The sequence below is a fragment of the Nycticebus coucang genome, chromosome 18 (assembly GCF_027406575.1).
Source record: "Nycticebus coucang isolate mNycCou1 chromosome 18, mNycCou1.pri, whole genome shotgun sequence".
In the NCBI taxonomy this organism is placed as follows: Eukaryota; Metazoa; Chordata; class Mammalia; order Primates; family Lorisidae; genus Nycticebus; species Nycticebus coucang.
In genome coordinates, this window is record NC_069797.1 from 27,317,647 (window position 1) to 27,332,592 (window position 14,946).

General features: G+C 42.5%; 1 long non-coding RNA gene across 1 annotated transcript; it reads left to right on the plus strand.

The window, feature by feature from the left end:
* The first annotated feature begins 456 nt into the window (after positions 1–456).
* On the plus strand, positions 457–4,974 carry LOC128571272 (uncharacterized). Its single transcript, XR_008375721.1, has 3 exons — positions 457–548; positions 1,069–1,195; positions 1,472–4,974. It is a non-coding gene; the product is annotated as an uncharacterized LOC128571272 (long non-coding RNA).
* The last annotated feature ends 9,972 nt before the right edge of the window (positions 4,975–14,946 follow it).

Genomic DNA, 14,946 nt, shown 5'->3' on the forward strand with positions numbered 1-14,946 from the left:
TAGGCTCACAGGCTGCCTATCTGGGTTTGTTGGGGCTTCTAGGATAAATCCCCAAACACGTGACTTCGTGATTCTGGATTGGCATATTGAGAAAGTGACAGTTGATTGTTGCTTCCCCATATTAGGTATCACTCAGCCAACTCTTCCTTCAGGTTGAGCTGCTCAGTAGAGCAATGTCCAGACCATCCAAGCTCTGTCCTCAGAATACAGGGTCCTCTGACGGAGAAAATGTCACTGTTGGTTTCTGATTCTGTGTCCTCCTTGAGTAGAGGACTTCTGAGAAGGCCATGTGGAGATTCCACAACAAAATCCTCCCTTAAGTTTGTCAGAGAAAGAAAATTTGGAATATTCTATCACTTAAAATGAATAAGAGGAACACCTTCCTATTTGTTAAAAAGGCAAGGCACATTATTCTTGGATAATGAATGTCTGAGCCTCTTAGGGAAGAGGTCTGAGAGAAGCGAGTCTCAGCCTCCCATTCTTTTCCTTTTGTTCTCAGCAGCATCAGGACAGAGTGAACAGGGGAAATGAAGGTGGAACATTGAAAGGTAAGGTTGTGTGTATTTGACCGAGTTATTCAATGGTGACCCTTCCTGTTACTTCTGTGAGGCCCCAGGTCCATGTTCTCAGAGGATGTCAGTTGTTAGATGCCATCTCTCTGGGAAAAGAGAGCCCTCTGAGGAAGGGTACTACGATGATATTAAGCAATGAGACCCTTCTCAGGGTGTCCGTTCTGCCCATGTTTGGGCAGGAAGCAGTGACTGACTGGGCACTTGGGTATTCCCCAAAAGGTGGCCAAGGGAGATATCCAGGAAAGACTACAGGTTGGTTTGGAGTCAGCACTTCTGTCTCCTGACTGTATCAGCACTTTGACTTCCTGGGTGCTCAGCTTCCTCTTCAAGTAACCACTTATGTCTGAGCTTCACCGGGTGGTGATTTTGACCAGCAACTGGGGTAATGTACTTCATAAATGAAACCATATAGATGTGAACCTTGTTAATATTACAGATGACCATTTGAGCTGGTATGGGTCACCAGAGTTTAATAACCCAGTTGTCTTCCCTATAGGGACTCCAGTATGATCCCTGTGCTCCTATCTTCCTTACGTATCACCCAATATCCTGGTTTCCCAGGTTTGGAGAGTTACCTAAAGAGAAACAGAAGAGTGAAGGAAGCTGAATTCTACTCTGGAAAGGTGATGAATCTTTCCGTGTGTTTCCTGGCTCCTTTGGAAAACGTGCTCTATACATTTCAGGGATTCCTGCCATTGTTATGTGAGGTCGTAGCCATGGTAAAGAGATGTGAGTGATGGCCTTGGGAGGAGGCCACAGAGGGTATTGTGAAGTCATGGGTGGGGTGAGTTGAGGGGGAGCAGGTGCCAGGTGGCCCCACCCTGCTAGACAGGTAGGCTCACCTTTCCTTGACCTGATCGTGAAAGCAGATTTTGGCCTCCTGTCTTCTGCACCTCCAGGGTAGCACCGTGGTACCATCCACATTCATCAGCTGTGTATCCCAATGCCTTCTGTGAGATGTGCCATGGAACAACTGTTAAAGTCGGGCCACTGTTGTCCTGGGAGTCCCTGAAGATGCTGCTCCCTCCACAGGCATGTTCACTCCCGTGGTTTCCGTGAGACAATCTTCACCCACTCTGCCCTCTGCACTCCCAGGAAGCCCCCCAGGAGAATTACCAGCCTCTTGTCTGAGCCTTCTGCACCTCCACCCTCCATTTTCTCTTCTGACCTGAGGACCCCCTTATGTGACTTACCTTCACCCTCACCACTCAGTCACTCTCTGCTCCCAATGCCTGTTCCTCCCTTGGATTCCACATTCCCAGGGGACATTCTGGACTTGCCTTTCTTCCTCTCCCACCGTGTGACACTCAGGGAGCAGATGTTGTTCTCTAAGCAGAGGGGACTTTCTCTCTGAACACTGTCAAGTGATTTTGATCTCTGCCTTTCCTGAGATATCAATCTCTTACCAAGTTTATCCCAGAAAATTGTCACAAAGATTCAAATGTTGATCATCAGGAACCAACAGCCTGTCTGCTTCACCACCACCACATGGCATTTTAGCTGTGACTCAACCCGAACATGTTTCCATCTAAGGAAGCTTGTTCTGGAGACGTTCTCTCCAGATGGTGCTGATGAGCTGTTCACTATGTCTGAGCAATCAGAGGTACTGACCCTCCAAGCAGTGTCAGAATGCTCCTGCAGGAGCCTCCACCTCTGTCGTTTCTTCCCCTTCAAATTCTAAGGCTTCATGTGTGGGAGACCCTGTAGCCAACTTGTAACATCTGTTTCTCTTTCCTTGCCCAAGTCCGATGTTCTGGCCTTCTGGAGAGACAAGTTTAAAACCGTGGTGATTTCATAATGTGGAAGGAAAAGAAAAAGAAAACAGGTTCTTTCCCAAACAACTTAGGCCAGACTCCCAACTACCAAACTTTGCTATGTATAATGTGCAAATTTTTGCCCTATTTTTTGAGGGATAAACACGAATGCACATCATATGCGGGTAGTAGGGCTTGGGATTGTATGTGTGCAATGGGCTCCCTGGAGCTGTTGTGCTATCTCTCTTGGGCCTACGGAGTTTTGGGGGCTCCAGTCCAGGAGAATCCCATATTTGCCTGGGAGTGAGCCAGTGTGGCCTCCGCCTAGTGGCATGACCAAGGGAGGGGGCTGTGGAGGGGCTGGCGTGGCAGGCCCTGGCCTTGTGGGGTGGAATGTGTGGCCCATGGTGTTCCTGCATGGAGTGGGTTGGGAGCTCTGCACATAGAGGATTCAGTGGCCTCTTCAGAGACGTTTTGGAGCTCTGCACAGGTGGGTTTGGGAGACCTGTGCAGGCCTCAGGGACCATCATGGCTGCCCTTGGGCTGAGCATCTCTGAAGGACCTGCAACAGTAGCCACATGTGTGGGAAACCCCTGTGCAGGCCCTGAAGTGGTGAGGAGGGAATGGCTCCTGTGAGCATGGGAAAGGGGCAGCCTTCACATAGAGTGTGACTGCAGAAGGGTGGTACAATCTGCATGTTTACAAAGGAATGCTAGCCCTCTCCTCATTTGTCTTTTGGCCAAGCGTTGAGTCGTGTTTTCCGGAATGTTCGGGTCAAAAATGTGGGTGCACAGTATGCATGGCAAAAAATGGTCAATTTTTCATGGACAATGTTAGGATCAATAGCCAACAAGCATGGCTCAGCAGATTCCCTTCCTTTGTGAACCCGCAAAGGCAAACCAGAAGACCTGCACGTGGACAGCAGCTCCTGTGTCCTAAGAACTTTGAGGATGACATAGAGCAAAATACATCCAGCTCTCCTGACTCTCCTGTCTCTGCACGGTGAGTCCCTGCACTTTGTGGTTCTTGTCCCAGGTGGCTGTTCCTCAATATCTGTGTTCTCCAATCTCAAATACTTTCACAGCTGAAGGATCCCCAATAGTTAACCATCTCCAACCTTTCTCCATGTGTTAAACCGTGCCCAATCTCAGTCCTTAACCCTCACTCAGGTCCCTTTTCAGGCCCAATTTCAATTCCCGCTCCCAGTCCTATCACCTTGTTCCTGATCACAGATTAGGTTCTGGGGAGTGTGTTTTCATAAACCCCAGAATGAGGCACAGTGTCTTATGCCATCTGGACATTTCCCATCTGGTCTGTAATGTGTCACAGAAAGAACAGAAAATTATGTGGGGTTTATACTTTGTGATCAAGAGAATTTTGTCCTCCTGTTCCCAACCTCACATTGCCAAGTCAGTCCTCCAAGGTCTGTATTCCAACCCCATCCTTCCTGGAGATTTTTCTCTCAGCACTGAGCTTCTGAAAAAAACAGGGCAGCATCATCACAAGAGAATTTTGGATTCAGCCAAATAGGAAGCTTCTAAGAGAGATTCTGAGAAATGCTTCACTTAACAAGGATACTCAGAAAAATCAGGAACTTAGCCTGAGGAATGGCTCAAAACATCATTTGTTGAGTGATCCAGAGAGGTCTTCAGATAAGGGTCTGGGCCTAACTCTCTGAAAGGTGTAGAATTTCAGGGAATAATTCAAGGCCCTCAAGAGTGATCCTAGGTCAGAAACAACTGGAACATGTGGGAACAACAAATTCTGAAGGTGCGATGTCCAAGCCCCCACCCCAAAGAAGCTCTAAAGCTAGTCACGTAGGACGGAATTCAGTTGCCAGCTGGGCTTATCCACTCCTCCCTCCTCACCTGTGGGTAAAGGAAGGCCAGGGAGTCCTAAGAAAATCTACGTTTTATACGCAGATTGAGCCAACAGAGAACTTACAGTTAAGAATGGCAGGCAGACTCTTCTGTGCCCCCCTCATGGAAGCCTAGACAAGATGCATGAGGACATGCTTAGGAACACATGTCTTCCCCACCCCTGTCACTGAAGGGGTGGCCTCCTACTGAACATCACATTAGAAAGTAATCGCCTCCTTGTTGGCAGTGGATTTCTAAATGCAAATAAAACAGAAGGGGCAAGAAGATCCTCTGGAAAAGGGCAGTCCCCGATTGTGTGAGACCATTCCCCACCCATGCCCAACAGAGAGCCTGTGCCCTATACATGACCCTATGCAGGCTGCAAGTTGGCCTGGTGCCTTCAGCTTCCCCTGTACTGCTGAGGTTACAGGGTCTCTCTGTGTCCTTGCATTTCCTGAGAGAATAAGTCAGTCCCTTAAAATGAGAATCAAGAGATTCTTCCAATAAATGTGCTCCTAAGAGTCATGTCTTTTCTCTTTGCTGTCTTGGCGACATAGGTTTTGGGGAACCTAGCGTGTGTGCTTAGTTGGGAATGGTAGGAGTTAGTTCACTTCTTCCTAGTTGCTTATTTTACCCTCCAAAAGTTGACCAGTGCCCTGGAACTTTTGTCAAGGAATGGATATTATGTCCCACCACACCCTCTTCCCTGCCTGAGGAAGTTCGAGCGATGGACTGTTTCCCATCTGTTGGCCTTCATGGAATTATATTTCAGCTCACACCTCTCTCGTCTGTTTCATATCTCTTAGAGCAGTGGTTCTCAACCTGTGGGTTGCGACCCACTGGGTCTGTATTAAAGGTTCACAGCAGTGGGAAGGTTGAGCGCCCCTGCCTTGGAGGATTAAACAAGATAGGACATCCATATCTGTAGAGGAGGACAAAGATAGGTATGTATTACAGAAAATAGTAATCATGTCTAATCATGTTTAATCATGTCTCGGAAAAAGTTGTCAGTGACCAGAGGATCACACAGGTGGGTGAGGGTGGGTGGGCGTGTTGGAGGGATTATTGCTGTGGATACTGGGCTGGTTGTAGGAGGATCTGAAGAACAGCGTAGTTGGTGCTAAAGAACCTGTTATGTGGGGCATGCTCAGGTGTCGTGGAAGCACACAGGTACTTGGACCTTAATGGTGTGGTGTCCTCACTGGACAGTGAGGAACATAAAAATATCACAGTCTTAATTGATAACTGGGTCCCGAATGTGGGCAGTATTAGGATGGGTAAGGTGCATGTTATCCTTGAGGTAGGAGGTGAGATAAAGAGAGCGTTGCTTGTGAGCAGATTGCCAATAAGCAGTTTATGTGGGTTGAGAAGAGGGAGCCGGGGGACATATATCATGCTAAGAGAAAAGAGATTCAGGTTAGAGGAAGACAAAGGGTTAAGTGGATGCAAGTCGGGATTGTCTTTAACACTATTGTACTAATGTTGTTTAATTGCCAAATGCTGCTTCTTGCAGGTTATTCATTTTGTGTCTACCTGCTCTGTGACTTGACAGTAATTTGAAGTCTCTCACCTTATGTTGTGTGCTGGGTTGCCAGCCCAGTTCTAGCACTCTCATCCCTCCTCAGTCTAAAGTCCATGGCCAAGTGCCCTTCCAGCAAAACCTTGACCCTACGACAAGCTCCCCATATTTCCACTCACAGTTTCTGAGTAGCCAAGGGATAGAGGAGAAATCACACAAGGCAGGAGCTATAATTCATGATGCTGGATTTCATTTGAACTTGCAACTATCTTCAGTGGTCCGTCTTTCCCATTACCCATGACAGTCCATCAAAACCTTTGCCACTCTTCTCAAACTCACCACAAAATTCTACATTAAAACTCTACTGGAGACCTGGGTGTCACTTCCCCTTTCACAGAGAAATTTAAACCCATAGGTACAATTTCCTAAATATTTTCCCTTGGACATCATTTTCAGTTACCCACCTCCTTTCTGTTCTTTTCCTCGCAGGACACGGAAGCAAAGTGCACCTGCACCTGATATGCTCTCATCCTTATTTTCTTCTGTCTTCTGAGCTATACTGATCATCAATTTTTTCAGCTGCAGCATTTTTTCTCCACAATACCTGCCTCAACACCAGCTCTTTCCCATTAACTGACAAACGCATTGTAGCCTCTTTAGTCATTCAATGAATCTTTCTCCATCTTGTAACCACTTCTATGATTCCATTTCTAGCTTCCTTTCTCAGCCAATTTTCTTTATAGAGATGTCTGGTTTCTAGACCCAAAGCTACACTTATTATATACAAATATGATTATGTCCATGTGTTCATTTTGTTTATTTATTTCAAATTAATATGAGGCTACAAATTTTTAGATTACATTGCTTTCACTTGCAGGTAAAGCTCCAGTTGTAAAAGAACCTCTCACCGGGGGGTGTGGTATCCAACCACACACTGTGCCCATTGGGTGAGATGCCCACATACCCTTCCTCCTGTGTCTCTTTCATGTTCTAAAGACATTAAAAGCAGGAGACAGTAAAGAAATTTAGATGAAAATGAAATTGATGTGGAAACAGCAGATAGAAAGTAAGAGGCAGAAAAAGTGATTTAAATCAGCAGTCTAGAGAGCATTGGTAATCCAGAAAAATATGTTAGTAATATACAGGACAGAATTGATAGTCCTTTTTTTTTTTTTTTTTTTGCAGTTTTTTGGCCAGGGCTGAGTTTGAACCCACCACCCACTACTCCTTGAGCCACAGGCACTGCCCTTGATAGTCTTTCTTAAAGGAAGTTTAAAATGACCACGATTATAAAACAAGACAGAACATTGAGTATGGAGAGTACATGGAACTCTAACTTAAGAAAAATAGTATTTGCAGAAGAAGTACAGAACAAGTTGGAAAAAAGAAAACATGAATGTTATAGCGAAGTGAATCAAATATTACAGTGAATCCAAAACTCTGATCACAGATGGAAAGCCTCACCACACTCTAGAGCAGGCGTCCTCAAACTGTGGCCGGCAGGCCACATGAAGTGGTGTGAATTGTATTTGTTCCCGTTTTGTTTTTTACTTCAAAATAAGATAGGTACAGTGTGCATAGGAATTTGTTCATAATTTTTTTAAAACTGAATTGGCCCCCCATTTAAAAAGTTTGAAGACGCCTGCTCTAGAGAATACTGAAATATGAAAAAGCCCTACATGTATCCTATTGATATTTTGCTATTTTAGGGCTAGGAATAATATATTTTCAGAATAAAAATGTCAATGGCAGAGAATAATAGATTTCTTAGAAAGAAATAGAAAACCAAACAGGCTTGACCAATGCCATGATATACTGAAGAATTATCAGAGTTTTAAGTGGAAACTCTCACAACTCACTATTCTATACCCAGCTACATTAACCATCTGTACATGTGTTTACAAAATTAAGTAAAAATACTGAAAATATGTTTTAAAATACAATTTTCTTGGCAACAATTTGCATATTGTGCATAATCTGTAACCTACATTTTTGAATAATTCAACACAGACAATGAATTGGAAGCCCGAAAAAGAAACCAAGGAAGAACACATTCTAATTCTTATGTTCCATAAAGGGGATTTGAGTTATGGCTTTGTTTTCTACTTTATAAATATAGAAATAAAAGTTTGAGTAGGTTAATTATACTATGAAGTCAATATCTGCTGGGTGAACTTATGGAAAGTAGAAGTCACTGCATCAAATCATACGTTTGTGATGTATATGATGCTATAGAAAGAGACACAGATCCTTATCATTTTAGTTAACATAGGAAGTCAAATCTAGCAAGTATTGAACACAAATCTCTTAACACTGTGATTAAGTAAATGAGGTGAAAGCTATGTTAATTAGTAGGAGGTAATTTGCACGAGTAATCAACACACTGAATCCCACAAATGCATAAATGTATTCATGATTTATATATACATGACTTAATAATAAAAAAGAAGTCTATTGAGGTTGGATATATACCTTAAAATACAAAGGGGAAATGAATTGAATTTGAAGGGTCTTCAGACTATTAAAGAAAGTGGGAATTTGAAACCATTATTCAGGTAATTCATGGTTTAATAAGCAAGGCCAGCAGTTTAACATGCACAAAGGCTCTTAACAAATACATTCTATAAAACATGAAAACAATTGTTGAAATATAACTTTCTTGAAAAAACTTGTTTTCAAGGACAATTTTACATTTGACTGACAAACAGAACGGGATAAGAGAATTTTTGTGCATTTTCTCAGCTTAACACTTTATTACAGTGAATTAAATGAACCAGACCTCAAAACTGATTTGCAGTTTATGATTCTGTCTGCCCTCTGCAGCTACAAAGAGCAGCTATCCTTGTTTCTATTTCCAATATCCATTTTGCTAGTGAGGGCACAGTCTTTAAAGCTAAACAACAGATCATCTACAAGCTGACATAAGAGAAGAATTCAATTCAATTCTGGTTGTGGGGAGGAGGAACAAGGGAGACGGGAGGAGAAGAGGGGATTGGTGTGCTCCCACTTAATGGACACTATGTAAAGGTATATGGCACACATTCTTCGTGTAGGACAAAACTGTAAGAGGGGACTCCCTGAGAAATGCAAATATGGTAACCTAGTTGTTTGGACCCTCACGTTAACTTGAAATTGAAAAAAAAAATCTAAGCAACAGATCACACTGGGGGTGAGCTGGGCAGCTTCCCTTTGCATCTCCAGATCAGTTCTTCTTTGCTTTCCACTGTGCCCAGTGCTATGGGAAGTTGATCACTATGAACTCAACAGAAGGCTGCCTTATTTTCTGCCTTGTGGTATGTTTACTCAACAGAGAGCTGTAGCAGAGATTGGAGAAAGGAAAGAGAGGGAGGTAAAAAAGTTTATTTAGGAACTACTAACTTGTGGCTGCTGCATCTTTAAGTAGGAGTTACCATTTGTACCAGGCAGCGGGCCTTGCACCTGTCTCTCTCTCTTTCTGACTACCTCTCTGCTTTGATATCTATCCTCTCTTCTTGTTCTGTCAGTCCTGGGGTGCATAGTCCTGCCTGTTACTAGGCTTAGGGTTTTGCACTATCCCTGGTGGTTTCCATCCCACTCCCCCATGCCTTTGTAAACAGTGCATTTATTAAAATTTACTTCTATTATCCTTTTGATGGTTCTGACTCCTGTGAGGATTCTTGTGATAAATGGTGTCTGTAGTGGATGCAGGAATTAAACCCACAAAAATGGAATGATGGAATTGGGTTATTTTAAAAGTTAATATACCTGGAATCCTCTCTTTCCTGGGAGAATGGCTCAGGAGTGATACCTGAAATGCAGTGATATTCAAAAGATCATCAGTGCAGGTTGAGGATAAAGTGAGGGTCATGGCACAGTTTTGGGTGATCCTGGGGGCTCTGGCAATTAGTATTTGTCAAAACACAAGTGGTATGAAGGTCATAGTATTATCAGGTTTCTTTTCGATGCCCTGAAAATTAGCATAGGGAAAGGAGATATTGAAACTAGCAAAGCACACACATGGAAAATAAGAACTCCTCCAGGGCAATTTGAAAGGGTCAGTCTTTTCTTCAGAGAGCAGATCAGGATGCAAACCAAGTCCTGGGGCTGATCATGAGGATTTAGATCGTAGCCCCACTTTGGTGCTGGATCCTGCCAGGGCTCCTGCCTAGATCAGGCCTGAAGGGGAAGATATGGGCTGCTGAGAGGAGTAATGGGAAATTGGGTGCTCACACTCAATGCTGAGAACTTTGGGAGCCCTGTCTCCCTGACCCCCTCCTTCCCGGAAGTTCCTTTGCTGTGTTAGGGAGTCTCACCCTCAGTGTTAGAAGAAAAGTCTTCCAGTGACAGCACCTGTCACAAGTGCTCACACCCTGAGGTGATTCTCACATCCCACCCCTACCTCTCCTCACTGCCTGTCTAGGCTCTTGAGTTAGTTCTCAGCCTCACACAGAAGGGGTGCTACCTGCTTCCGGGGAAGGGAGCCTATATACTGAAGGAACTACAGGGTGTTTTCAATTCACATCAGCAGGACTCAAAGAGCATGTGTAGAAGTGAATTCTGAGAATGTGTAGTCGATTTTTATATTGAATGTTCCTCAGCATCCATTGTGAATATAGGCTGTACCTTCTCATACCGGAAGAAGCACACACTTACTCTGGACACTGTTTCTGTTCTCCACCTCTTCCCAGTTATTCAGTGTGGTTGGTGCAGATATCTGTTTTATACAATCCTTTGGTGGTCATCACCTCCCTCTGGGATATGTCAACTCCATCGACCTGATTCACTCCAGTGACCCAAAATTCCATATGGCCTGTGCAGATGTGCACAGTGACCATCTCTTACTCATGGTGTGACCCTCATGGGATGTGCACCTTCCTGCTGTAAGCCCATCTGTTAGAGCTCCCCATGGAAAACCTGCTTGGGTGATGACATGAACACCAATAAAGATCTGAGCCCAAAGGCCCATCTCTCTCCTGCTCACCACCTGCTGGCTCTGCACACTGTCCCTGTGACTGTCCCATTGGCCCTAACTGGTTCCCCTCTTCGTTCCTGGGCCTGTAAATAATCAACTTCTGTCATTTTATATTTTTCATATGGTGTGTGTTGCCCGCTCTGTGTCTCACTTGGAAGATATACTTGCCTGAAATTTTATCCTGGACAAGGCTCTCCTAGCGAGTGGTTATTGTAACAGGAATAAACTTAATACTAGTCAGACAAGAGCCACAAGAGCATCTGCCAACATAAGTTTCCTGCGAGAGACATACCTGGTTACAGATCAGATAAGTAGGCATTTGTCTTTTCATCAAGATAAACAAGTTCCCATGAAAGTCACATTGTCCAACATCCATGAGAGCTTATAGCCACTCTCCTGAGAGACACAAGACCAAATTATAGAAGGAACCAAAAGGTTGTAAGGCCAAGTGGGATAAAATATAAGCCATGAGTGCAAATTTATTTACATTGGTGTACTCACCCAGAATCTGGGATTTATTATGTAAGCTCTCGTGCTGGGGAGAAACAACAACAGTCGGTTAGAACTGCTGATTGATGGGGGCAAGACATGATTGCAAGAGGGACTTTACCTAACAATTGCAATCAGTGTAACCTGGCTTATTGTACCCTCAATGAATTCCCAACAATAAAAAAAAAAAAGAACTGCTGATTGTGATTGAGACCCAGACTCAGTGGTGGCCCCCTTTAATTGAGTTCGAAGTATTAAAATTCCTATTGTCTTCTGTGACCAAAGGAGACCAACAAGAAATGTAAATATTATATGTAACTTATGTGCATTTTGTCCAATCCCCTTAAACATAACCCACAGCCTAGGATATCCTCAGCAAAGCACCCTGCAGTCAAAGCATCAAGAAACACTTTACGATTATCCTTGTAGTGTAAGAGGAAAACTTACATCCTCTGTAGTCCTGAGAATGTGGGGTGGTTGTAACACAGTAAGAATTAACAGAAACAGAATTTGGTGACCAACGTGGATTTTTTTCTTGAATGAGTTTGATGTTTGAAAATCAATCAAGTCACCACATTATAAAGGAGAAAAAGAATTAAGGCAGTAGAAAAGACACTGACTAAAATTAAAGAATCATTCATGACAAAAATGCTCATCAAACTAGAAAATAGAAGCAACTGTCAATCTGATAAAGACTATCTATAAAAATCCTTTAGCCAAATCATGCTTAATGGTAAAATATTGAACACTTTCTTCCTGGGGTCAGATTAAAAAACACCACTTCTAGTTGAACATTTTCTGCACACTTCCAGAAGACAACAAAAATAAGTTAAAGTTATTAATATTAGAAATTAAATGAATAATTGAAAGTGTTACTAATCATAAATAACTGTGTACCCTTTATTTCATGTGTTTGTAGATTGTGCGTCTGTCTTCTTTAGAGAAGTTGCTCTTCAAATCCTTTGCCCACCCTGAAATGGAATCACTTGTTCTTTTCTTGCTAATACATTTGAGTTCTCCATGGATTCTGATTATTAAACCTTTATTGGAGGTATAACCTGCAAATATTTTCTCCCATTCTGAGGGCTGTCTGCTTGCTTTACTTACTATGTTCTTGGCTGTGCAGAAGCTTTTTTGTTTGATCAGGTCCCAGTAATGTATTTTTGATACTGCTTCAGTTGCCTCATCAAAAAATATTCACCCAGCTCATCATCCTTAATCATCAGAGAAATGCAAATCAAAACTACTTTGAGACATCACCTAACTCAAGTAAGTAGCCCACATAACAAAATCCCAAAACCAGAGATGTTGGCATGGATGTGGAGAAAAGGGTACACTTCTAGACTGCTGGTGGGAATGCACACTAATACGTTCCTTTTGGAAGGATGTTTGGAGAATACTTAGGGATCTAAAAATAGACCTGCCTTTTGATTCTATAATTCCTTTACTAGGTATATACCCAGAAGACCAAAAATTACAATATAACAAAGACATTTGTACCAGAATGTTTATTGCAGCCCAATTCATAATTGCTAAGTCATGGAAGAAGCCCAAGTGCCCATCGACCCACGAATGGACTAGCAAATTGTGGTACACGTATACCATGGAATATTATGCAGCCTTAAAGAAAGATGGAGACTTTACCTCTTTCATGTTTACACAGATGGAGCTGGAACATATTCTTCTTAGCAAAGTATCTCAGGAATGGAAGAAAAAGTATCCAATGTACTCAGCCCTACTATGAAGCTAATTTATAGCTTTCATATGAAGGCTATAACCCAACTATAGCACAAGAATATGGGGAAAGGTCCAAGGGAGTGGAAGAGAGGGGTGAGGTAAGCATGGAGAAAGGGTAAAGGGTGGGTCACACCTACAGTGCATCTTAGAATGGGTACAGGCGAAACTAACTAAATCCAGAATACAAATGTCTACATACAACAATGAAGAAAATTCCATGAAAGCTATGTTGAACAGTTTGATGAGATTATTTCAGATTGTATATGAAACCAGCATACCGTACCCCTTGATTTCACTACTGTACATAGCTATGATTTAACAATATAAAAAATAAATAAATAAAAAATTAATTAAAAAAAGAAATAATTGTGTACCCTAAGGGATCTGCAAGCAATCTACTAGAATTAGTAAGTGAATCTGAAAAAATTGTATATAAGTAAAAAATACAAAATTGTATTCTTATATATCTATTATAAACACTTTAAAAATGAAAGAAAAGAAACAAAAATAGCATAAAACAGCAAACATTCAGGTAAGATATAACAAAAGATACAAAAATTTTTCATACTGAAAACCAAAAGAAAAATGCTCAGATAAATGTGATACTTACTCTAAATGCATGGAGAGATACAGGAATTTATAAATTGAGTAAATATATTGAAAAACTTTTAAATGTCTTTTATTACTAAATTGAACTGTGGAGTCAAAAGCTCAATCTTTGAAGGGAAGAACACAGTTGGTAAAGTGATAATATCAGATTTTAAGAATTCAAGTAATATTTTTTAAATTAAAGTGGTGTCGTATTAATTTAGACAGTGTAGTATTGATTAAAGCAGTGTGGACAAATAGAACGAGGGTCCAGAAGCCAGTCCCCTCTCTACTCAGTATGTTAATTTAACAACAAAACTTTCATGACAATTTAGTGGAGGAAAAAAAGTCAAATAACTGAACATCTGTAGGAAGAAAAACAATGATTGTTCTAACACTGCAGCAAACACACAGAATATCTAAGATGGATCATAGGGCTAAATATAAAAGGTAAAATACAATACTTCTAAACAAAATCACAAGATAATACTTCATGGCCTTGAGGTATAGCAAGATATTCATCTCCATCACTCTGGGATTGGTCAGTGGTGCCTTATTTAATTCATTTGATGAGGTCATCATGTTTTCCTGGATGTTCTTGATGCTTGTGGATGCTTATTGTTGTCTGAGCATTCAAGAGTTCGTTCCTTATTCTAATGTTTGCAGTCCAGGCATATTTGTACACATGGTATTTGGTATTCAGAGGAAATTGAGTGTTGTGATCTGTGTTTGGTCAGTGCAGCCATGCCAAAACTAGGGGGCGCTCAAGCACAGAAACACCAAACTCCTGCAGCCTCCTGGGTAAGGTGAGCAAGAATTCCCTAGATTACCATATCACTCTTTTCCTTCACTTTCCCCCAAATGGAAGGACTCTCATTCTCCATGCTGGGCTGCCTGGAGTTGGGGGAGTGATGATGCAAGCCCTTCCCACAGCTACCACTGCTGGGATTGCTCTGGTCATACCAGACTATGTAGCCTGGCCACTGTTGGTGTTTATTTGAGGCTCCAGTGCTCTTTAGTCAGCAGATGGTGAATCCTGCCAGGGGTGGATCCCTCCCTTCAGGGAAGCATGTTCCCTTGTGGTCCAGGGTTAAGCCTAGTAACGTCATATAGGAGATATTGTCTGCCATCAGGGGCTAGAGGTGTCTGTGTGGTATTTTATTTTATGGTGGCTGAGCTGGTATCCAAGATGTGTGACAAAGTTCCCTCTACTCGTCCCTTTCCTTTTCCCAAGTGGAAGGAGCTTCTCCCTGAGCTGCACTACCTTGGAATTGGGGGAGCGGTGTTGTGAGCACTTCCTTGGCCACCACAACTGTGGTTCCAGCTACGAGGTCCCCAAGTTCATTGTATCTAAGTCTAGAGCAGCACCAAGACTTGCCCAAGGACCATAGTCCTTCTGGCCTGACTACCTTTCACATTTATTCCTGGCCTCAGGCCCCTTTAATGAGCTGATGGTGGAGCTAACTGTAACTCAGGT